The 24,210-nt window shown below is 41.7% G+C and overlaps 1 protein-coding gene across 1 annotated transcript in view; it reads right to left on the bottom strand.

Annotated features, from left to right (window-relative positions):
• CARD19 (caspase recruitment domain family member 19) overlaps positions 1–24,210 on the bottom strand; it is a 151,847-nt gene that overhangs the window by 19,786 nt on the left and 107,851 nt on the right. The window lies entirely within an intron of this gene.

Raw genomic sequence — 24,210 nt, 5'->3', positions numbered from 1 at the left:
GATTCTTCTGGGCAGCCCTGATGCTGCACGGTTATCTGGTGCAGCATATCACTGTGTCTCACTGGTGGAACTCAGGCGACTGGATCAGCTTAAATCTGGTATGTGAACAATGAATGGAAAACAGAGCAAGCCTCATAGGAAGAGACTTGTAACAGAGAAAGAAGTCAAATGTGAAATGCATAATCCATAATAAGTGCTGGGGCACTATCTTGATCCCTAACTCGAAGGTGAATAGATTACTTACAAATGCATCATCATCATCCATCCGCCAAAAACTACAGAGGATCTCCTAGCACCACCGCTAAAGCTGCATTTGGTGGTGGAAAAATAAGCCTTTCATTGCTGCCTTAGGCAGCTCTAAGTTACTCACCTCGCTTCTGGAGGAAGAGATTCATACTGATCAGATCTTCTTTTCAAAATGCCGCACCCACTGGGTCTTCTAACATTCACAAGAGATGGACAACACATGCATCATTTTCTGTCCCTCCTCAATATCCTCACTGTGGCAGCATCATGGTGAAATAGGTTTCCTGGGATGTTACTTTTTTTCTACCTGCTATGGCACCACATGCCCACATTTTGATAAACACTACACATAACAGCTGCCAGTGAATATAGATGCTGTGGCATCAAACTAGGGCAATCGAATTTAATTCCACATTGCAGGGAGAGAGGCAGATGCTCAGCTGGTGTAAGATGTTATAGCTCCATTGACTTCAAGGGAGTTGTGTTTACACCAGCTGAGAATTTTCCCTTGTCCTTTACACACTGGGAGTAGAGTAGACTAATGGTGGTACAGAACTTTATTTCTGAAGAGTCATTTCCTAGCCGGAAGACAGTGTATAACTAAGCACATTAAAATGTATGAACTTTTTGGGTTTTTAAAATAACCTATAGCACAGAAAAATATGGTGTCAATGGAATTTTCTTTCCTTGCTATTTACTGGAAAATACTCATGGCTGAATTGGTTGACAGAGCAGCAGGATAGAGTATGAGTTCCTAATTACTGGAAATCTTTTTCTTAAAAAAAAAAAAAAAAAAAAGTTGTTAGATGGAAAAAACCTTCGCTTTTAAGAAGAGTTATTTCTTTAGCAGTTGCCAAACCATTCCTTGCCCTCCACCCACAGAGAATCTTATGTCACATCTGCTTTTGCCAATGTCAATTTTTTTACTGTACCTTTAAGAGACCAAGGCAAAATCAAAACAAGTTCTCCACCCCATCTCTATTTATTTGGACAGTAACTTTTTCTTTTACGTCAACCCAGCAGTCTATCCTCGAACCCATAAATAATGTAAAAAAAGGACTACATTTTCCTAGCATCCTCTTTCAGATGTGCTATTCCTACTGCTTAATGCAGCAAAATGATGCCAAAATACCCTGCCCCTAATTTCATTTAGTTCATTAAAAACAGACATCGTAGCATAGAAACATGTCACAAGTATGACTGTCAAGCATCAGATACTTGCTTCAGCAGTAATATTGTGTTCAAAATTACTTGATGCCACCGAACAAAGCAAACACAAAAAGCTAGGTGTAAGCCAAATGGCTCTGGAAAACACTCCTTGAAATGTGAAAATACAAATATAGTCTCTTATACATGCACTTGTGTATACATCGTCTCCCTCCCCCTGCAAATAAATAAGCAGAGCTATTATCCCACTTCATAGATACTAGGACTGGAAGGGACCTTGAGAGGTCATCGAGTCCTCATGGCAGGACCAAATACTGTCTAGACCATTCCTGATAGACATTTATCTAAATTACTCTTAAATATCTCCAGAGATGGAGATTCCACTACCTCCCTAAGCAATTTATTCCAGTGTTTAACCACCCTGATAGTTAGGAACTTTTTCCTAATGTCCAACCTAAACCTCCCTTGCTGCAGTTTAAGCCCATTTCTTCTTGTTCTATCCTTAGAGGCTAAGGTGAACAAGTTTTCTCCCTCCTCCTGATGACACCCTTTTAGATACCTGAAAATTGTAGACTATTTCCTCCTTAGCTGCATGACTAAACAGGTTGAATCTTCATAAACCTAAATGATATAAACATTAAAGAAATCTTCATGAAATTGCCTAGAGATGTCAGAATTAACATCATTCACCCTGCTCACATTTCTAGGCCCAGTTTAGTTTATCTTCAAGGACAGAATTTTCTACGTTAAGATTTCAACAATATTGCTGTTCGTTCTGTATTTAATTGAACTGTCTACCTGCCCAGGCGATTTATTGTCTCTTTATGTAGAATTAGACATGGTAGAGCAAGTACTTGAGTGGTCATTGCCCACACTGGCAAGAGAATAAACGTGGCTTGGTTTCCAGAAAATTCAGCCTGTACTAAAGTGTCATCCACATTTGACTTTTTTTGTAAAGGAAGAAAGCATTTCCGATAAAGATTGTCCAATGCAGGATGATAAAATGGGGACAAGTCAGCTGGAATCACTGTGAACTGACCTCATTAAACCTCCTTTCTGAGTTCCTATTTAAGCTGCTATTTTGGTTTTATTCTCCCCTTGAAGAGGTCGGAAGGCCAAAATGCTGGGGGTGAAATCCTGGCCCCACTAAATTCACTGGCAATTGATTTCAACGTGGTCAGGATTTCATCTTGGGTCTTTTTTGTTGAATGGATTGAAAGAGTTAAATTGTGCAGTCATGTCAAAGCAGCATGCAGGCATATGTGGCGTGCCCACACATATACGGTGTGTATGCACATATCCAGACAGATTATTGATTGATTAAACATTTTCGCTGCCCCGCAGATGGCCACTTTTTCAGCTATCAGCAATAAACCGGTAAATTACCTAAACTCAAAACAGTAAACCAATGAAATTTGTACAGTAGCTACTTTACATGGTTTGTTTATCTTAAAAAAATCATCTTAGTTCACCATTCACTAGAATAGAAATTACAGCAGTCTCATCATGACTGTGTCAAGACAAGCCTAGGAAGATCACATTATTATGCTGTATGCAACACAACTTGATGTCGCATTTGTGAAGACTCCTAGATTACTGTAAAGTGCTCATTCCATGGAGATGATGTTTTGATACCACAATATTATTGCAAGTCTGAAGGCCATTTCAGGGGAGGATGATACATATATATTTATGCAAGACAATGAATACCCATATTCAGTTAAAGATTATGGCATAATAATGTCTATGGCAAACTCATTATGTAAAATTTAATATAAATGAAAGCCAGAAAACCAATTTTACAAACATTATTTTAGTAAAAAGGATTTTAATGCAAGTCATTGGAGACAGTGCTACAATAAACAAAAACCAATAGTAGGACATAACATGAGTTAAGGGTTTAATTCATTCTAAATACCAGTTTTTAAATGAAGTAAATATTAAAACACGTCTGGAATTCAGCTGCTTGCTTATACTCAGATCTTCAGACTCATCCATGGAACAATGTGACAAAGCTTATTTGTTCCTTTGCCTAGCAACAAGCCTTCTGGGGCTTGATACCCTGAAGAGTGACAGTCTCATTAACAACAAGGATCACGAAAGTGCTTCCTAGGTTTCCTGTGTCAGGATTTGTTCTCCAGTGCTGCTAACAGTGGGAGGGGGTGATGGGAAACAGATAACTTTTCTGGGGATGTTTGAGCCTGGCTAAAGAGTTGTAATTGCAAAGTAGAATGAAATACCATGACCTAAGACTGTGCTAAGCGATTGGCCATTTCCATTTATGTTCAGTACTCTATTTCATTTCTGTTACCCAGCCAGTATAATTTTCTATAATACAAATCTTACAGTGGAAGATATTTTTAAACAAGAGTTTTCATTTACCCACTGTTTCCAAACAGTGGTACCCAAGATACCAACTCTTAGTATATGAGATGGATTATCTGTTGGCAAAGATTGATTTTTTAAATAGTGACCATGGCATGTTATGGCTTTCATTAACTATAGGACTGAACTAAAAGCTTAGGTCCAAGCTTTGCCCTTGAATTGCCAAGGGTTAAATTTTAATCCACAATCCAAGTTTGCCCTAACAGTTTTTGTTCTGTCAAATCCAGACCTACAAGAGCCTTGTTTTCTGCACTGACCCCAAACTCAAAATCTCTTAATAGCAGCTCTTGAAGTTTTGGTTCAGCTGAATCTGAACCCCCAGTCCTAGTTGGGATGAACACCAAACCTCATCCTAACCCCACTATGAATCAAAGCCTTTCATGCACATATTTGTCAAATGTGAGAGAATTGCTGGGGGTGGATGTACCCAGTCCCCTGTGCATATCACTCCCACCACTAATCAACCCGTCCAGCGTCTACTCCCCATATCACTCCTGCAAGTGCCAGTGTAGAAAATTATGTCAATATTATATACCTTACACGTTATTATACAGAATAAAAAATGACAAACGGTTTTTGGTTCAGAGTTACCATGCTGCTTTGTGCTGTGTTTTATGACTGTTTCCCAGTGATGATGATCAGCTGTACTTCTATTTGTCATTGGAATATTAAAGTTAGTTTACATTAGACACTGCAGAGTAAACATGATATACCTGTTGGCTGCAGCATTTGCCATTTCTTTTCCCAGAAAGAGCCTTTATTCTCTACTTCAGTACAATGAATCCTTTTTCATAGGCCTATTTACACAAATACTCATTGATGCAGCTGTGAAAGAACAGGTGGTGTGTTGCTTGCCATAAAATCATGAAATAAATATTCCAGAATACAAATGGCCAAATGCAACCAAGGCTTGACAGAGAACTATAGAACTGTCAGCACAAGTCACGTATATGCAAAGTCACCTTTTCATATTAGTCCAGGGGTCATTAACCTTAAGATCACAAGCACTTTGTAAGGGATAAAGGAGTCTGTCCTCCACAGTCAGGACAGCATGCGCATGCATGCACACATGATGGAAACATTTGCACGCGGCCTACAAAAGGGAAAGTTCACTCTGCACAGGTAAAGCAGTTGTTCAATATGCGGTAAAGGATTTGGGAGTAGTTAGCACACCGGGGACAGAAAGGGGACGATCACAGGAAGGCAGAACAGATAAAAGAATGAGTTGTGAGGAGAGAGAGATGCCAGTAGCTAGAAAGATACAATACGTGTTATCATCCTGTGACAAATGGGAGCCCTGCAATACAAAAGAGAGCTCTCTTCCCTTTCTCATCAATGAAAAAAAATGTAACACAGCATGGGACATGTGGCTCATATAATGTTTTTCTTTTGGTAGGGTCCTAAGACTGCCAAGAGGGAAAAACAGCAGCAACATCTGGGTAGCAGTATTTTTTTTTTAAATTATACAATTGCACCCACAGATCCCAACCAGGAATGGGACCCCATGGTGCTAGGCACTATAGCCCAGATTCACAAAGATGGTTTGGACCTTCCTCCAATTGATTTCCAGTGTAGTTGAGAGGTATACATAGCCCCAAGCATGTGCAGCTACCTGCTGCATAGAAGTAAATCTAGATAAGATATGAATGTTGTGGGCTGTTGGAGTGTCTATGTCCATTTTCCTCTGTATTTCTTACTACATACGTCATGGAGATAAAGGAGGCTAGAAGTAAGCATGTTTGTATGGTTTACTTGGTTATTTCTTAAACCTGTGATTTACTAGCACCATAAGGTTATGATGAAACAGAGAACAGACGATGTCAAAGGTCGGAATTCATAATTACTCAGACCTTTCTTCTTCACTCTTGGGGCTAATATTTTCTGTATCATGTAGTTATACACGAGAACGTATTTGAGTAGGAGCTGTCTACAGATCCCTGGGTTTGGAAGGGAAAGAAGTGGTCTTCATCCACATGGGTGCATGAAGAATAGAAGTACTTTTATCCTCTTTTGCTTTTTTGAATTAAACAGCTGACACTGCAATAAGTACAGGGAAAACTATACAAGATAGCTCCCATGAAAAGAAACCTCAATGCTTTAAGAGATTACCCCCCAAAATCCCCAAACTTATTGACTACAGTTATGATCCACCTTCATAACTGAAGGCCACTTCTATTAAGCAGCCAACTTTTGTCTCTTGAGTTATGGCTGAAGGCAGCTTTCAATGTACTCTTGATTTCAGGCTTCTCATTTATACAGGAAAGATTGAGAGTGGCTTCTTATTTCAGTGTAGCTGAAGGCTCTTCAACAGTAGAAGTTGTGTCAGAGTGTATCAGATGGCCCCTGCATAAAAACAGTGTATTGTGCTTGTTATCTGTAATCCATTTGAAGTGGTGGCACAAAAGTTTCTGCAGTAGCAAAAGCTTTGTACAGGATGCTGCATCTCTTGTTCCTTATTTTCCTTCTACAAAGCAGAACAGTTCTTTGTTGCGGAACTGGGCCCTGCTCTGCAGTAGCAAAAGCACTGAAGCAGATGAACAAGAGGAAAAAAACCAAACATCCCACCAACCTCTGCTTGCAGAAAAAGCCTACTCAAATATCCTGCCTGGGCAGGCAAATCCCACTTGAGCAATACTGGTCCCAACACCAATGGCTAAAGTGCCCAACTATGAACACAGTTTAGAAGAACACCCTTTTAGAACGATTCTTTGTTTCCTACCACTTAACCAGTTCTTAATCCACAATAGGATTTTTGCGTCTTACTCTGATTATTTAGGTAATTTAACAACTTTAAGAACCACCTTGTTAAAAGCCTTTGAAAAAAAAATCGAATGTAGCTACCTCCACCAGTAAGCTTTCTCAGATGTTTTCAAATCCTTTCAATTTGTTTTAATAGGTTAAAGCAGCACAATGTACCCTTAGTTACAGCACGCTGCTTTGGCTCCATCCGGTTCTACTTATTCAAGTCTTGTTTTACTTTCTCCTTAGTTACACTTTCAATCAATTGGGTCCATTCAGGAAAGAGAGTCTGTAGTGATGGGTACCTTTGTAAAACAATGCAAATCCAGTTCTGGGGAAATTTAGCACAACATGGCGATATACAAATGCCTCTGGACAGCATCATATCTAAGGCAGCTCTTTCCATTTCAGAAAAACTGCCCTTTCCTTTTCATTTATTAGTTGATGATTTGTTAGGGTTTTTGGACGTTATATTGGCTTCATATACTGATTGGATTATATTTTGTTTAATGAAATGCAATATTTTCAATGTGGATACAGAAAAATCACCCACATTTCCAATAATTCCGTACATGTAAGACTAATGTTGGTCTCTCCCCTACTTCACATTTTATTCCCTTGGTGACTTGAATAAATAGCTATTTGGTCACAGGCTGTTAACTGTGTTTGAGTGGCTAACTTTCTAACTTCATCTTTAGAGACTTACACTAAGGTCACTGCCCGGTCAGTGAATAGCAGCTTCTGAAAAGGAATTGTCTCATTTTCCACAGTGACGATGGAGGCAAACACCTCATTTAGCTTTCTTGCAACCTTGTTATCTTCCTCCTATGCCCCCTACCAGTGAGTTCATGAACAGATACACGTGACTCCTTCTTGGTTCTAATATATTTTAAATTATCTATCTTAGTAGTTATATAGCCTCTTTTAGGTCTAATTCAACTTCACATTTAAGTCCATCTCTATTCAGTAAGGGACATATTTGATATTATGCATTGTTTATTGCTTTACTCAACAGAAGTATTACTGCTCAGCTTATGTTTTACCTCATATAGGCCTTGATCCTGCAATTGGATCTACATAGGTGCAATGGTCTCAGGGAGGAATTCAACTGCAACTTAAATTCTGATTTGTTTAAAGTATTTGGGCAGGATTCATCTTAGTGCTTGTACATTTCTAATCAAGACTAGGCCATTCTGAACATTTACGTGAGTTTTCTCTCTACTTTCCACACAGTAATTAGAATATTTTCGTTAGGAAGCAGAATGGCTTTTAAGAATTGGATTGCTTTTGTGCTCAGACCAGTCCTTAGAATAATGCAGCTTTAAGAAGATGTATGCGGTGTCATTGTAGTAGGGTGACCAGATGTCCCGATTTTATAGGGACAGTCCCGATTTTTGGGTCTTTTTCTTATATAGGCTCCTATTACCCCCCACCCCCGTCCCAATTTTTCACACTTGCTGTCTGGTCACCCTAGGTTGTAGCCATGTTGGTTCCAGGATAGAGAGAGAAGGTGGGTGAGGTCAAATCTTTAATATTAATGTAATTAATATTATTTTATGAACATCTTTCATTACAGAAGTTGGTTCAACAACGTATTACCTCCCACATCTTGTCTCTTTAAATAGATGACTGGTTGAGTAACAAATAAATACTTTAGTGCAATTTAACTTCACACATTATGTGTGTATCCCAGCAGCAGTTTTATATGAAACCATATAATCAAGTAAACAGAACATTTCTCGTCTCCGTGTGTACAGCCAGCTACACTGCAGAAGTGCTTGCTGGACAGACCTGGAATGTCATTCAGTAATGAAGTGATTAATGTTTATTACCAACACTCTGAATGTCTAGAACACTTTCTAAAGGAGAGTCTCAAAACATGTTACATAAATATTAATGAATTAAGCATCACAACGCTTATGGAAAGGAAGCTATTGTTACCACTCCCATCTTATGGATGGGGAAACTGAGACCTAGATGTCAGTTAATTTCTCATTATGCCTTATGGAATAATGTTACCCAAGTCCGTGTTAAACTGGGGCATAGAACCAAGGATTAAAAAGAGTCCAGACTGCAGGCTTCCTTCTCTAACCTGTAGAATACACATCCTCTTTATAGACTACAAATTCCATGTGAAACAATGAAGCAACATTTCCAATTCGGGTTGAGATTATGAGTTTCCTTCTCCTAAAAGTCAAAACCTGATCATCATCATCACTTTTTTCATAATAATCCCATATGGTCCAGCTCTTTTCTCACCTTTCTAGAAGTGCAAGTTTTTGTTCAGCACTCTGAGTGTCTGCAAAAAGTCCCTTTAAAATGGCACTGAGAATGCCCAAAGAGCTTTGGCATCAGCATTCATTATTTTTATGCCTTATTAGATTTCCTGTTCTAAAATAAGGATTGAGACCCTAGAACTGCAGCAGTGCAGAAGTTTCCAAAGCAGAATCACTGCTTTCCCAGCACTAGGATGCTTCCTGCCTCCCATCACTATAAATTAACTCTCATTTGCATTTCAGTCACTGCAGAAAGTGAATGCAACCCTGAAAGATAAAATCCAGCGTATCCTCTGTTGACCATATGGGGAGTAACAGAAAAAGAATTGGAGGCACTCCTCTAGGAAGTAAGGGAACTAATGACTTCCTCCTCTTTCTAGCCTTCACTGGAGAGTGGACTCGCAAGTCTCCATCACACTGACCTACTCACAGCGGTTCTCAAACTTCATTGCATCGTGACCCCCTTCTGATAACAAAAATTACTACATGGCCCTGGATGTGGGGGAGGAGGAGGGACGGAGCCACAACCCCACTGGCCAGGACTGAAGCCCTCGGGCTTTGGCTTCAGCCAGGGCTGGCTCTAGGTTTTTTGCTGCCCCAAGCAAAAAAAAAATTTTGGCTGCCCCCTGTCCCAGCCCTGGGCTCCCCTCATACCCCCCCTGCTGCCCCCCACCACACCCCCTGCCGCCCCAGCACTGGGCTTCCCCCTTTCTCCCCAACCAGTGCCCTCCCTCCATCCCCCTGCCGCCCCAATCCTGGGCTCCCCTCTTTCCCCCCACCAGTGCCCCCCCACACCTCCTGCCGCCCCAGCCCTGATATCTGGATGCATATTATAAGACTGTCCTCCATAAATGAGGAAAAGTTGAGGTGCCTTTATTATTGTTTTTGTTCCACTCTCTCTTTCTATGGGGAATTTGCCAATGCAATATCACTGTCTTCCTTTCAAACAAACAAAAAGGCAATGGCTGTTGAAAATAGCAATTCCAGTCCTAATAAGCATTTCTTGCCCAATTTTATCCTACTTTTTCTACAGCAAGTTACAGTGGATCAGTATATTTGATTTGGGAGAAATGAAGTAACAGCTGCCCAAACTGAGCTTGAGCACTCCTGAATTTTGAGGTGTTCAAATCTGGAAGGCAGGTGCTGGGTGTGTGTGTGGGGCGAGCTGTGGGCTCCGCAGGGGAGCACGGCAGCATGTATGCAGCAGCATGTCTGGAGCTGCGCAGAGCCAGACACCCTGGTCTGAGTGGCGCGGTAAGGGGGCTGGGGGGTTGGAGAAGGGGTAGGGAGTTCCAGGGGGGCAGTCAAGGGACAGGGATCGGGGGGGTTGGATGGGGCGGAGGTTCGGGGGGGCAGTCAGGGGCAGGGAGAAGGGGGGGTTAGATGGTCAGAAGTTCAGGGCGGCAGTCAGGGGACAGGCAGCGGTTGGATAGGCAAGGGAGTCCCAGGGGTTTGTCAGGGGACAGGTGGGGGGTGCGGTCCTGGGCGGAAGTTGGGGGGGGTCTCAGGAGGGGGCAGTTGGGGACAAGGAGAAGGGAGGCTTAGATAGGGGGTGGGGTCCCAAGAGGCAGTTAGGGGCAGGGGTCCCCGGAGGGGACAATCGGGGACAAGGACCAGTGGTGCTTAGATAGGGGGTGGAGTCCTGGGGGGCAGTTAGGGGCAGGGGTCCCAGAAGGAGGCAGTCAGGGGACAAGGACCAGCAGTGCTTAGATAGGGGGTGGAGTCCTGGGGGGCAGGAGTCCTAGGAGGGGGTGATCAGGGAGTGGGGGGGTGAGTTGGATGGGTTGGGGTTTCGGTGGGGGGCAGTCGGAGGGAGTGGATGGTGGCAGGGTGGGGCTTCCCTCCCCCTGGAGTGTCATGTTTTCTGAATGTTAAAATATGGTCTCCCTACCACTCTCCACTCACAGCACACTGCCACATGAGGTCCCCCTCCTTCCTTTCCAGTTGGTAGTGGCCACGGGAATGCTGGGAAATGTAGTTCTTTCCCTGCTCCAAGGCTGACTCTATAGGCAGGGAGCTAACCAAGGAACTACAGCTCCCAGAGCCCCCTGTTGGTTCTCAGCTCCCATGCCGCCCCTGCAAATAGGCTGCCCCAAGCAGGTGGTGCCTAGAGCTGCCCATGGGTTCAGCTCCAGCTCCGGCTCCGGGCTCCAGTAAGTCTAACACTGGCCTTGGCGACCCCATGGTTGCAGTCCACTTTGGGGTCTGGACCAATACCAGATTTACAATGGGGCCACTGGTACCAGGCCCACAGTCGAAAGGGGCTGGGCCCACAGTCGAAAGGGGCCCCCGCTCTTCTCTGCCCCCTGCTTTCCTTCTGCCGCACCCCCCCAATGAATCATTTTGCACACCCCATTTGGAGACCACTGACCTAGGCTCCTTTGACAAGTCTGAAATTTTTAACCAATAAATGCAAAGAATTACATCACTATAGCAACATCCCATCAAAACTTATTGCACTTCTGTTATGTGACCCACTTTGCTTCACTAAATTTAGGGAAAGCCAGCAAAAGTGTATCGCAACCAACTCTTGGGGAAAGTGTTATTTTTGTAATGTGATATTAGGTTTTTTTCCCCAGCTTTGTTGTTAGTTTTGTGACCTTTCAGTGGCTGAGTCAATTCAATTCTTGGCTTATATGCTTAGTTAGGGAACACAGTTTGTTACATTATCATTAAATATTGACGGCTGCACTGACACCCAACAAATAAAAAAAATCAAAAAAACAAACCCAGCATCTGGCAATACTTCAAAGTGTATGTACCTATAAGTGAAAATACAGTAACAATGCTAAAAGAATAGCATTATTGGAAATGTTCCCAATATACTGTATCAAATCTTTTCAGTTTATTCAGTCAATAGAACATAGAAATAGCTAGAGGGCGCTGCCTTCTTTTAGACTCTGTTACTAGGACAATAGAAGCTCTCTGTAATGTATAGCTTACACAATATATTGAAGAAGAGGGGAAAGACATTTGGTTTCTTATTCCAGAAAGAAAACTTCACTGACAAACTGCCACAAATGCCTTGTGAAACACCAGGACAATGTTGAATCTTACAACTTGCCAAAAACATTGGCAAAGCTTAGGCTTCAACCTGGGTTCTCATAGCAGAGATGCAGAGGAGAAGAATTATTCATGGGGTCAGTTTCTAAACTATGTGCTCTAGTTCAATCACAAGTTACTGGAATTGATTCAGGAATCACTGGGTGAGATTCTGTGGACCTGTGGTATGCAGGAGGGCAGACTAGATTATCATAAATAGCCTTTTCAGAAACCTCTGAATCTATGTTTGGAGGGGCGAGAGACTGAGTTACCCTCTCCCCACTAGAGGTGGATCTGTTAGCTTAGGGATGGATGCATAACAGCAAGGTCCAGAGCGTACTTGTTGTGTGGATAAACTGGGGACTACCATTTCATGTGGATTCCTCAAACCAAAAATGCTACTTGCATTTTAAGAATTCCTGTGAGTTTCTAGAGCCCATTTATAGCATATTGCTCATAAAAATCCCAGAGAAAAAGACTTGGTACGGACAGACTTATCAATTCCCAGCTGTGTCTATTAATTTTAAATATTAGAATGTTATAGTTACAAAAAACAAACTCTTTAAAAAAGATTCTAGATATCTGAAGGCTCCTCCACTCACCTTCACTCTGTCCCCTAAACAATGAGAGGACCTTCACTAGTTGCCACAGTAAAGAAATATAGTCTTCTCTGTTGCATATATTAGTTACAATAGTGTACTCTTATGTTATGCTATACGAATCTATTCATGGACTGTGTGCATGTTTTCTTCTCATCTTGTGACCATGTGTAAATTACTTGGCATCCGTAGCCGTTAGTTCATAATGTTCTGAGATAAGTACCTGTGCTTCCATCCATCCATCCATCCATCCAAAAGTTATAAAGAAAAAATAAACAACACAAACATAGGCTCCACTCCTGCTTTGTGTGTACCGAGCCTCATTGCAAGATCAGGGCCATAGCTATCTAGAGTTAGTGCCATAGCTCCATGATACTCAACAAGATAATTTATTTTGTAAGCTGTTATCGGTATTAAGTGCACAACGATTTGGGGGCATGAGCAGCCAAGGGACAGGTTTAGGCAACCTATGGAATCCTCGTATTTGGTCCTTCAGTTCTTACCTTCCTCTCTCCTTCACTGGAGGGGATGCTTTAGGGCCTGAGGACTGCGATAGTAGCTATGGAGCAGCTCTAGTCTTGCGTGGAGCATTCATTCCTGTCCCCTGGGTTCCTCCTGAGCTGGGCACTACTCCTAAAAGCATCATCTCATTGTACAAAAGAATCCTTTGAACAGGTCTATTTATTTTTTACTAGATTAATAGAGTTCATTGTTTGACTATGTTTCAGCTTTGCTCTGTACACAGAAACCTTGTCATTTAACTGATCTATTCCTTGAACTGGTACATTGTCAATGGGTTGGATTTTTAGGGCCTGATTTTTCCTCTTACTTACACCAGAGATTTAAGGGGAGGTACTTCTGATTCGCTGCTGTGTAAGTGAGAGGATAATCAGGTCCTGGCTTATTATGCCACTGCCCTCACAGAGAACACCCTGCTGATCACCCCCACTCTTTTATCATGAAGGGAGTTCAGCTCAGGCACTTCCAGTGACTACTTCTCCTGTAGTAGCCTGTTATGCAGAGGTGCTGGAAAAATTTGTATAGTGGGGGTGCTCAAAGCCATTGAACCAAATTGTAAGCCCTGGATATGATGGAAACCACATCAAGCCAGAGGGTGCAGCAGCACCCTTAGATCCAGCACCTATGCTGTCATGAACTTTTTGGGGTACAGAGTATTACACAGGACAAGATGCTGCACATGTATATAACATAGGAAAACTATATTACATTGTATTATTTGAGAAACACAATGTGATCAACACACTGAAGACTATCACAGTTCATATGTGAAAAGGAGCAGTGTTAAGACCAAGCTTTCAACAATAAGATCAGTATTTCCTAATTTCTGACAGCCTAACTATGGACCCACAGTTTTATCATAGCAGTTTTTTGTATGGAGAGTTTAACAGTCTCCTAGTTAGTTGTTTGCAGTGTTGTGGCAAGCATCACAGGGTGCTCTCTACTCACCACTGCATGGCACCCAATTCTGGGGATTAGATCTGCCTGGTTCAGCATCCTCCTCCTTCTCTTCCACTGTTGCAGCATGGCTGCTGTGTGACTCAAGCCTGCCAACCAGAGCAGCTGTGATATTTCCCTTCAAGGGGAATCTTTCAAAGTCTCCCTGCACAGGCAGTCCTCACACCCACTGCCCTGATTATGACACTCTCAGTGACTCCGGCTGTCTTTCCATTCACTGCCCCAAGCAATACCACTCTGCAGGGGCTAGTAGGGGATACCAGGCCTGCCCTCTACACTGGGTTCCACTCCAGACCTCTATAGCAAGCAGTTAAGGTTTGAGATTAAACCAACCCTACTCTCTTTCCTGGACTACTTCCTACCATGCTTCTTTAAGTTCCTCCTTCATCAGACTCCCTAGCCAAACCCCTCTCTCTTAGACCTACAAGATAAACCTTTCCTCATGAGTGTCTTTCTCCCTTACCCCAGAGAGGAAAAAGTCCAGACTTCCTCCCTACTACCCCCCCATGTGTTGCCAGCCTCCTGGTTCATGGAAACCCTACCTGTTCCTTCACAGCTGAGCTTCCTTCTAATTAGCTCCCTGCACTCAGCCTACATCTCTCCCCTTTGCAGCTTAATTAGCTGATTGCATCCATCTAGCCTAATTCATCTCCCTCAGGGCTGGTGTGGGGTATACAACCCACCACAATGAGGTAATACCTTTTATGGGGCTGACTTTCTGTTGGTGAATGAGACAAGTTTGGGAGCCACACATACCTGAAGAAAACCTGAAGAGCTCTGTGTAGTTTACAAACTTGTCTCTTTCACCAACAGAAGTTGGTCCCATAAAAGATATTACCTCACCCACCTTTTCTCTCCTAGTTAATTATTAATTTAACCAAAAGGTAAAACAGGTTGAGGAGCTCCACCTCTCAGGAGAATGCTTTGCTGGCTAGCATAAATTGGCAATGAAGTGTGGCTATTCCATAATGGGGAATTCTTGAGACACACCCAAAATTCCTAGTCCCACATCCTTTAGCAGAATGGTGCTACAGCACTCCTAAAATGAATCCATCTCCTGACGCTTTACAAAGGCCATGGCAGCCCTCTCTATCAGTGCATGCCTTTAGCATACTCTCCACTATACAGCTAAGATGGTCACGTGTGGGCACAAACACAGCTTTCCTTAGCTGGTCACTGTATGAGCTTGGATGTGAAATGTGCTGTGCTTGTGCATTAACATTTCACATGATCATAAGTCCATTAAGTCCATATTAAATTTCACTGGAACAGTCAGTAAGGGCAATATTCATGTTGAACTTCAACTTTCTACCCTCCCAGGGTTCAGCTGTAGAGTTTTTCCACAAGAAAAGGCAATATTATTCTCTAATGGAGAAAGTGTATATATACACACTAAGTTATGCATTAATATTATATGTAGTCATGGTACTCAGAGAGACAGAGACAAACAGCTGATATGACTTTGTTGAAACTTAAAAAAAATAAGACTGAATTTTCAGGACCAGAGGTCATGCTTAGAAAACATCAACCTGAAAATGTGAACGTTCTGAGTGTCTAAAAAATAAGGATAGTATGGAAAGTGTTATGCTTGCTTAACAGCAGCAGTCAGTGATCTACTCTTCTAATCAAGTCATCACCATAAAAAAGTTACTGATTGCCAGAGGATTATCAAACCACTAACACAAGTTATTTCCTATTTTAAGTAGAGGGTTAAGATTGTTGTATCTGAGATGGCAAGGTGTGGTAACACCTAGAAAACAGTGAGTGCTATTATCTTACGGAAAGCAGGGGATGTGATGAGATGAACAGGTCTCAGACAGGACTTTGCTGGGATAGGGTTAACAGAAAGCCCTGCTGTACACAGCCAGACACCCGTATGAAATCTGTACCAGGAATAAAGTGGAACCATCTGACAACCTGGCTGCCTGGAATCAGCTAACAGAAGGTGGTGGAGTAGCAGGGTCTCTGGAGAGGAATATGAATAATCTCTATAAAGCAGAACTGTAGTTTGGACTAAGAGGCTGATTGTTTGTGTCTTTGTCTATTGTTTATAACTAAACAGCACCATCAGTGTGTGAAATTTAGTCCCGTTGTACAGATTCCTGTGTCTGGTTTCCAGCATTGCTCAGGGTGGGGTTTTGTTTTAGATTCTCTCTTACTGGTGTGGAGTGCTGTTGGCAGGATTCTGAAAGAGTTCTCTGTTTTAAGACTAACTAACTTGATCCCTCCCCTCTTCTTTCATGGGAGGAGGGGGCAAAGTAACCTCAGCTGATGCAGGGTCTCTTCAGCTAACATCTGAAATCTTGTCTCTGAAACACTGCTATGTTAGATGCCTGTATATATATACACACAAAGAAAACTTCTTAGCAATATCAAGTGTTTTTTTTCCCACTGTGCATACCAGCCTGTAAAAAAGAAAGACAAGATGGGTGAAGTAATATCTTTTATTGGACCAATCTTTTATTGGTGAGAGAGACAAGCTTTCAATCTTACACCTAGCTCATCTAAGCTCGAAAGCTTGTCTCTCTTTAACAAAAGTTGGTCCAATAAAGATATTACCTCACTCACCTCCTCTCTCTCATATCTTGGGAACAACATGGCTACAACAACGCTTGGTGAAAAACAGAATGCAGTGCAGTCAAGAGAGTTGCTTTGGATGTATGGCTGTTTTGATGTGTACTGTGAACAGGATGCAATATAGAGAAATGTGTTGCTGCTTAAAAGGCAGCAAGCCCAGGGGAAAGGGACTAGCCATGCAAGCACTACAGTCTGGAAGAGTGGTTTATGTAAGGACAACTTCCTGGGGTAATGTCAGCTACTCTCTGGGAAAACTAACTGCATTACAGTGCCTTGTTAAATAAAGCAAAATATTCTTAAGCTGCAATTGCTGGGTCAGCTGACTGTCAGGAGCTCCAGACATCCATGTGTCAATGCTGGAGAATTCATCTAGATCTAGGTCTAAAACTATGCAACTCTATTTGTTTTGTTTCAGCATGTATGATAGACAAGTCTGGCAGAGGCCCAAGGCTGCCTGAAAGGCTAGTCTTAGTGGGTATTGATGAAACAAAGCTGAGAGGGGGAAGCCAAGAGCTTTCTCCCCTATTTTCTTTAAAGACTTTACTGGGAGTTTTTCTACTTTGAGTGAGAGAACAATATTCTTTGCTAAATAAAAATGACTGATTTTTAACCTACGTAAATTTTCATAGATATTAAAGCCATAAGAGACCTTTATGATTATCTAGTGACTCTAGTCTGACCTCTTGAATAAGATAGGCCATCAAATTTCACCAAGTATTTCCTGCATCAAGCCTATACCTACTTTTATATTAGTCTCTGAACAGGCAAAATATTTGAATTCTTTTCAGAATATACTGACTGCAAAAATGGGACAAACTAACCCCCCTCCCCACCTTCTGAGTGTGTCTGTATTTAAAGGCACACAGAGATCATTTAGAACACTGGCCAGACCCTGAGAGCATTAAGGCTTAACAACTCTCCCCATGTATCCTCAGTAAGGTTCGATCCCAGGCCCTTCAATACAGCAGCACAGGTTTAACAACTTGAAGTAAAGGAATAACTCCAGTAACTGGTAACTGTCATATGCAGTTATCTAGTGGTCCAGAGAGAGTGGCGTGTGACACACACTTCACTAGTGTGTTACACAGCAATAATTGTTTGCTAATTGTTTTGGTTCTAAACAAGAAATAGGAAATTAATTTTAACTGATTAGGACATAGGATTTCTAACCTTAGTTCACACAGAAATGTAATCCTTTCTCTGCAGCAGTATAAATGAAGTCCTGTAAAGACTGCATTCTTCGTAAATCTCAGTAATCGCTAGACTGGGCCCCTGCTGAAATCAATGACAAAACTCCCATTGACCATGACCTCCAGAACAGGATAAGGTGTTCAATCCATCAGCAAAGCTTGTCTCTTAGCAGCCGGAGTAATAGTAGAAGGGAAGCTTGTTGCCAGAGAATAATCACCACTTTACAGTTTTTAATGGCACAAAGTGGCTCTCATTAAGACCTTTAAGGATAAAACCAAATCTTATATATGACATTAGTCTGGATTTTTTCTTCTTTTAAAGAGGGCGTCATTTGGTTAATTATATCTGAGGGAGAAAAATACTCATCTGAAAATTCTTTTAAGCTAATATTGGAGAATATTTATAGAAAACAACTTTTAGATTTGTAAACCGCAGTAATTGCTTCAGAAATCTTATTCTAAGAGTTCTTCAATCAAGTGTCAAAAACATAGCAGAGCCCCAGTTCTACAAACACTCATACACACTTAATTTTACTACCACAAGTAGTCTCAGTCAGCTCAATAGGGCTGCTCACAGTAATAAAGTTATGTGTGTGTTTGGAGGATCATAGCCAAGGTGACCTATGTGAGCAGTCAAAATAACCGAGTATTTTGAATACTCAACGAATGGCTTGTGAACTAATCTATACTGCAAAAGTTTCAACTATATTGCAAACATTTCAGCTAATCTGAGGAAAATCATGACCTGCTCGGACAACTCATGGACAGAAGAACATGCAAACTTTGTCTAATATATTTTGTTATTATTTGAGTTGTAACCTTACTCCAGTGGAACAGCAGTTTCTTGTTCACAGGTGTACTCCAAATCCCAAATTAGAAAATGAGACACGTTGCATTATAAAAAGATACACAAGTGGTGGCAGGTCTAGCAGCTTGCCTCTTTGCAACACAGCTGACTGACTTTCTTACTGAATAAAGTATGCAACTAATTTTTGGACTCTACAAGCAGTCTAGATTTTCCTAGGCATTGCATTATGATCTGAATCTTTGACTGTGCTGCTTATATTAGGAGGGCTGATACAATTTCTTTCCAAATCTCAAATCATTTTGGTTTCAATGATTTTCATCTTACCTAAAGCTTTTCTGAATCGCACCCATATTGCTCCTCTGCATATACTCATCTGTGGTATGGGGATGCGGGATAGGGAGTGGAACTATTTTCAATCCAGAGTAAAAAAGACAGGTATTTGGAGTAACAGGCGAAGCAATTCGGAGTTTCTCATTTAAGGTGAAAAGACACTTATTGGAAGGTACAATGCATGGCTGGGGGGAGTAGTAGGAAACCCAAAAAAGAAGGCACAGAGTGTGGAACAACATGTTTTGAACTTTTTAAAAGGAGGTACAGTGGTAAGATGTGGACCTAACAAGAAACAAGTGAAGAAACTGTGCACACGCTTTACAATTGAGGTGCTGAAATTTTTTTGCTCAGAATGTAGCTGCCAGCCAAAGCCATCTTTTAAATAATAAATGTAGGAGCAAATACAATAAAGAAGGATGTGCTGTGGGGAGAGGAGATTATAAACAGGATTACAGCTATTACTGACATCAAGTGTTGGTTTTGGAATTGCAGCCTCTATTCCCAGGTACAATAACTCTATCAGACATTCATATTTCAATCCCTCCCTCCACATTTGAGTCTTTTCTTAAATAAAACTTTCCCTATTTTGTTCTTTGGCAGGAATGAGTGACGCCCTCCTTTCCCACACAGAGATTATAGTGTACCACATTTTGTTGCTTTAAATTTGTTCTCTGGCTAGGAAGCATCAGCCTCTTGTATTGACCACAAATGTCGTCTTTTACCACATACTTTTTATTTTGAGAATCTCTTCAAACACTCTCTGCATCCCCATAAGCTGCACTGTGTTAAAGAAAATGAATTGTTAGATACAAAGAAATCTGAAACTTGAGATTTTAGCAAAAAAATGATAATCATTCCTCAATCAGATCAGTCATTTTCCATAACTAAGAAACCAGTGCTGTTTTATGCTCACCAAAATAAGCATCTTGGGAGAACTGGTTAATTATGATCCACTGCTGGCTTGGGAGACCAGTGCAATCTGAAAGTGAATTTCACTCAGATGCCAGGATGTAGGGCAGTTGGGGTCAGTGCCTCTTGAAGGCTGCAACTGAGGTTTCATTGGCTGATCTGAGTGGTGGTCCTAACAACATTCACCATCCTTCTTCATAACGCTCGCTCAACTCACATGCTCTTCTCTCCTTAGACTGGTCATCTCACGTAAGGAAATCCAGACACCACACAGGTTCTCATTACTTTGTAATGACTGTACTTTCAGTTCCTAAACAAAACGGAATGACTTCCCGTACAGTATTAAGTGACCAGTTTATTACTAGTTTTCCTACTGATCATGTCTAGGTATACGGTACTTGGGTTTTGCCTCAGTGCTGGGGGTTGGACGAGATGACCTCTTCAGGTCCCTTTGAGCCCTGTATTTCTATGATTCTGTGTTACAGCTTGCTAACCTCTCCTCCCATCATGGGCAGTCATGACTAACCGTTTGTAAATATTACCTTAAAGGGAGTACTGGGTCTTTTCTTTATTGTTAGAAATTAAGCAGTCAACTAGAAAACTTTTTTAATTTACTCAGAATAACTCTCAACTCAGATGCTCCTTTTTGGGTAAAAAGTAAAAGTTCTGCTTTTACAGACTAACAGCTGGACTGACTGAAGCATGAGAAGAGAATGTGCTTTGCCCCAGGTCACACGCTGCACTGAGTGTTTCAGACTGCATTTGAATCCTGGCTCCCAGCCCTTTTATGTCAAACGCCAGAGACCAAAGTGCTTCTTAATATGTACTCTTTCCCCATAAGACTACAAAAACAGGCTACATCCCACAAATCTGTTTGTATGGCAGCTTCATGTAAACATCATAGGCAGCATAATGCCAGAACCATCTAGAACTGCTGTACCTCACGCACACAGAGCTGAAGTTCACCTCCCCAAACCCTTTAGATTTACAGACAGAATGCTGGACATCATTAATACTTGTTGACCCCTGATGTTTTCAACAAATCTATCAAAAAGAGTGTGTAGGGGGAAGGAGAGGGGGGTAAATGGGTAATCAAAAACAGAATTTTTGATAAAAGTATCACAGAAAAATTTAAATTCAGAGAATTTTGACCAGATCTACTCACCAACGTTACTCCTTAAGGCTGCTCTAGCTATGGCCTGGTCTACACTATGCTGTTAAACCGATTTTAACAGCATTAAATCGATTTAACGCTGCACTCGTCCACACTACACTGCTCTTTATATCAATTTAAAGGGCTCTTTAAATCAATTTCTGTACTCCTACAAAACGAGAGGAGTAATGCTAAAATCGATATTACTATATCAGATTAGGGTTAGTGTGGACGCAAATCGAAGTTATTGGCCTCATTATTTTACAGTAGCTACCCACAGTGCACCGCTCCAGAAATCGACGCTAGCCTTAGACCATGGACGCACACCACCGAATTAATGTGCCTAGTATGGACATGCACAATCGACTTTATAATATCTGTTTTATAAAATCGGTTTAAGCTAATTCGAATTTATCCTGTAGTGTAGACGTAGCCTATGACAGCCAAGAAAACTGAGGTTTAAATCAGGCATTATCGTGATGACTGATAAAGCAATTGACGGAGTGGTTGACTGCGTGCTCAGCTAGGCTGGCCTCTACCAGCAGAGGCTGCTAGTGCACAGCCCAGTACAGGGTCTAAAACGGGAAGCAATGTGCCTCCCCTGTGTCCTACAGCTGGCTCAGCCTGTGATGTAGTTTGCAGCAAACTGCCCCAATAATTACTCTGCCGCAGTGGCCCCTATTGACCATTGTAACACTATAGGCAGAATGGCCAGGCCCACCTCTGACAAGCCACCACAATACCCCCTGCAGGATTCCTTCCCATTGTCCTGGTGAATGCTTCAGTCATGTCCATTTGTTACCATGGGTATGGTGGTCCAAAGCAGCAGTATGTGTGTGGGGGCTTTTTAAAGCTCTTTTACTCTCTCCTCCTCTTGTTGTATATTTCCACTACATAACAAGGGGAGTTGTGGGTACACCTTTGTTTTCAAAATGTTATTCTGAATATTATTCTATGGTGTTTTCTCACTTTTCTGAGATTAAAGTCCACAATGAATCAGTATAGACTTGTAGACGATGGGAATTTTCTTTAAGTGGTCCAAGATATTCCACTAAAACAAATGGTTGCTGCTGTTTATTATGAGAAGCTGTATATATTTTTTCTTTTCTTCTGATGTACATTACACTTTTTATAGATAAGAAGTTAATGACAAATTGGATTGGACTCATCTGTAAAGTTTTTTCTTCAGTAACCTTTAGCAGTAAATATGGAAGTCTAAGCTGTGCTTGTTTGCATTCAGACATGTTTGACAGTTCACACACTTTTATCTGCAACGTAGCAAGCCTAAAATTTTAGTGACTTGCTGATAGTTGATTAATCAGTTTTGTATTAAATACTGTAAAGTCCTAGAGAAAACGATTAGCAGCAGTGACTCAGTGTAATCCTATATTGAAATGCATACTGATTTGTAAACAATAAACCATGTTACAGGAATTGTAAAGGCTCTGCCAAATCACAAAACGAAATTCAAAGAGATTATCAGAATTCCACTCTTAAACTGACACCCAAACCTTGCAGCACATTTGCTGGATAAGATCATATACTGTTTGGAGTTGGCTATAATAATTTGGTACCGAGGAATGAGTTTGATTTCGTGATTAATACTACTATATAGCTAGCACTTTAGGAACATAAGAACAGCCATACTGGGTCAGATCAAAGGTCCATCTAGCCCAGTATCCTGTCTTCCGAAAGTGGCCAATGCCAGGTGCCCCAGAGGGAACGAACAGAACATGTAATCATCAAGTGATCCATCCCCTGTTGCCCATTCCCAGCTTCTGGCAAACAGAAGCCAGGAATACCATCCTGCCCATCCTGGCTAATAGCCATTGATGGAGCTATCTTCTGTTAACTTATCTAGTTCTTTTTTTAACCCTGTTATAGTCTGGGCCTTCGCAACATCCTCTGGCAAAGAGCTAAGTTCAGAGGCGGCTCTAGGTATTTTGCCACCCCAAGCATGGCAGGTAGGCTGCCTTCAGCGGCTTGCCTGCAGGAGGTCCCCAGTCCCGTGAATTCGGGGGCACGCCTGCGGGAGGTCCGCCAAAGCCGCAGGACCAGCGGACCCTCCGCAGACATGCCACCAAAGGCAGCCTGCCTGCCGCCCTCACGGTGACCGGCAGAGCGTCCCCCGTGGCTTGCCGCCCCAGGCACGTGCTTGGCGTGCTGGTGCCTGGAGCTGCCCGGAGCTGCCCCTGGCCAAGTTCTCCATTCTGCCAGCCTGTTAGTGATTGTCTGTTGGTGCAAAGAAGCCATGAAGCTGCTGGAGATCATTAAGTGTGATGGAGGAATCCCTTGGCAGTGTAGCAGTTCTAGCCCACATCTCTTCATAAGGAGCAAAGCCTAAAAGGTGAAAGTTGGAGTGTCTCTATGCTGTGGATAATCTCAGTTGCTTTAACTTAAACTGGGGGATGAATGAGTCCCAGCCAGAGCCAACATTTTTAATAATGGAAATTTATAGGATTATATATTAAGGAATTATTCTATGTTTAGATACAATTACTCAGATCTAAACGGCATAAGACTAGAGCTACTGAACAATTTGTAACTGTGTAAAGCCTTTTCCACTGTTGGAAAGCAATTTCAGTTGTAGCTATGTTGCTATTTGAGAGGGGATTATGCGTGTGTGTTAAAGGAAGAGTTCACGTAATTTTTTAATCTATACTCTTTCAATCTGAGGTAATCATAGATGTTACTTGTAACAGTAGTAAAATTTAAAAAAAACAGGAAAAAAGTGATTGAAATTATTTTCCTCTATTTCTTTTCACATTGTTTACTTTTTGCAGTTGACAGCACTTTGCGTAGTCAGTTTCACTGTTTCTACCTATTTTAGGGATCTGTGCTGGTGTCCTTTACCATAAAATCTGTACACTATACAGTCAGTCAGTCCTTTTTATGTGGGTCATTCACACAGTAATAGAGAAGAGAAATATTTCTAGAAAAATAGGACAAGGAGATTACAAGCCCACAAACACTGGGAGGAGGACACAAATTAGTATTCAGGTTGTAAATGTCCTTTTTATTCACAGCCTACAAAGACCTTCAGATAAATGTCTGAAAAAACTGCATTTTAGAAAAAAATATCAATGAACCAATCACACTGAGAATATTAAAAAGTCACCAATTTGAAATTTATTCTAAATAAATTCTTCCGACAGGGGCCGGCATCAGATGCCAGAATAGGGCAGTTTATGGAGTGATCCGTTCCCCTCATCCACTCCCAGATTCTGCCAGTAAGAGGTTGAGGGACACCTGCAGCAGGGGCTGCATCCCTGAGCACGGCCAGTAGCCATCGCTGGACCTATCCTCCATGAAT

The sequence above is a fragment of the Gopherus flavomarginatus genome, chromosome 6 (assembly GCF_025201925.1).
Source record: "Gopherus flavomarginatus isolate rGopFla2 chromosome 6, rGopFla2.mat.asm, whole genome shotgun sequence".
Lineage (NCBI taxonomy): Eukaryota > Metazoa > Chordata > Testudines > Testudinidae > Gopherus > Gopherus flavomarginatus.
The sequence above is the reverse complement of the archived record's forward strand: the minus strand, read 5'-3'. Positions and strand labels throughout refer to the sequence as shown.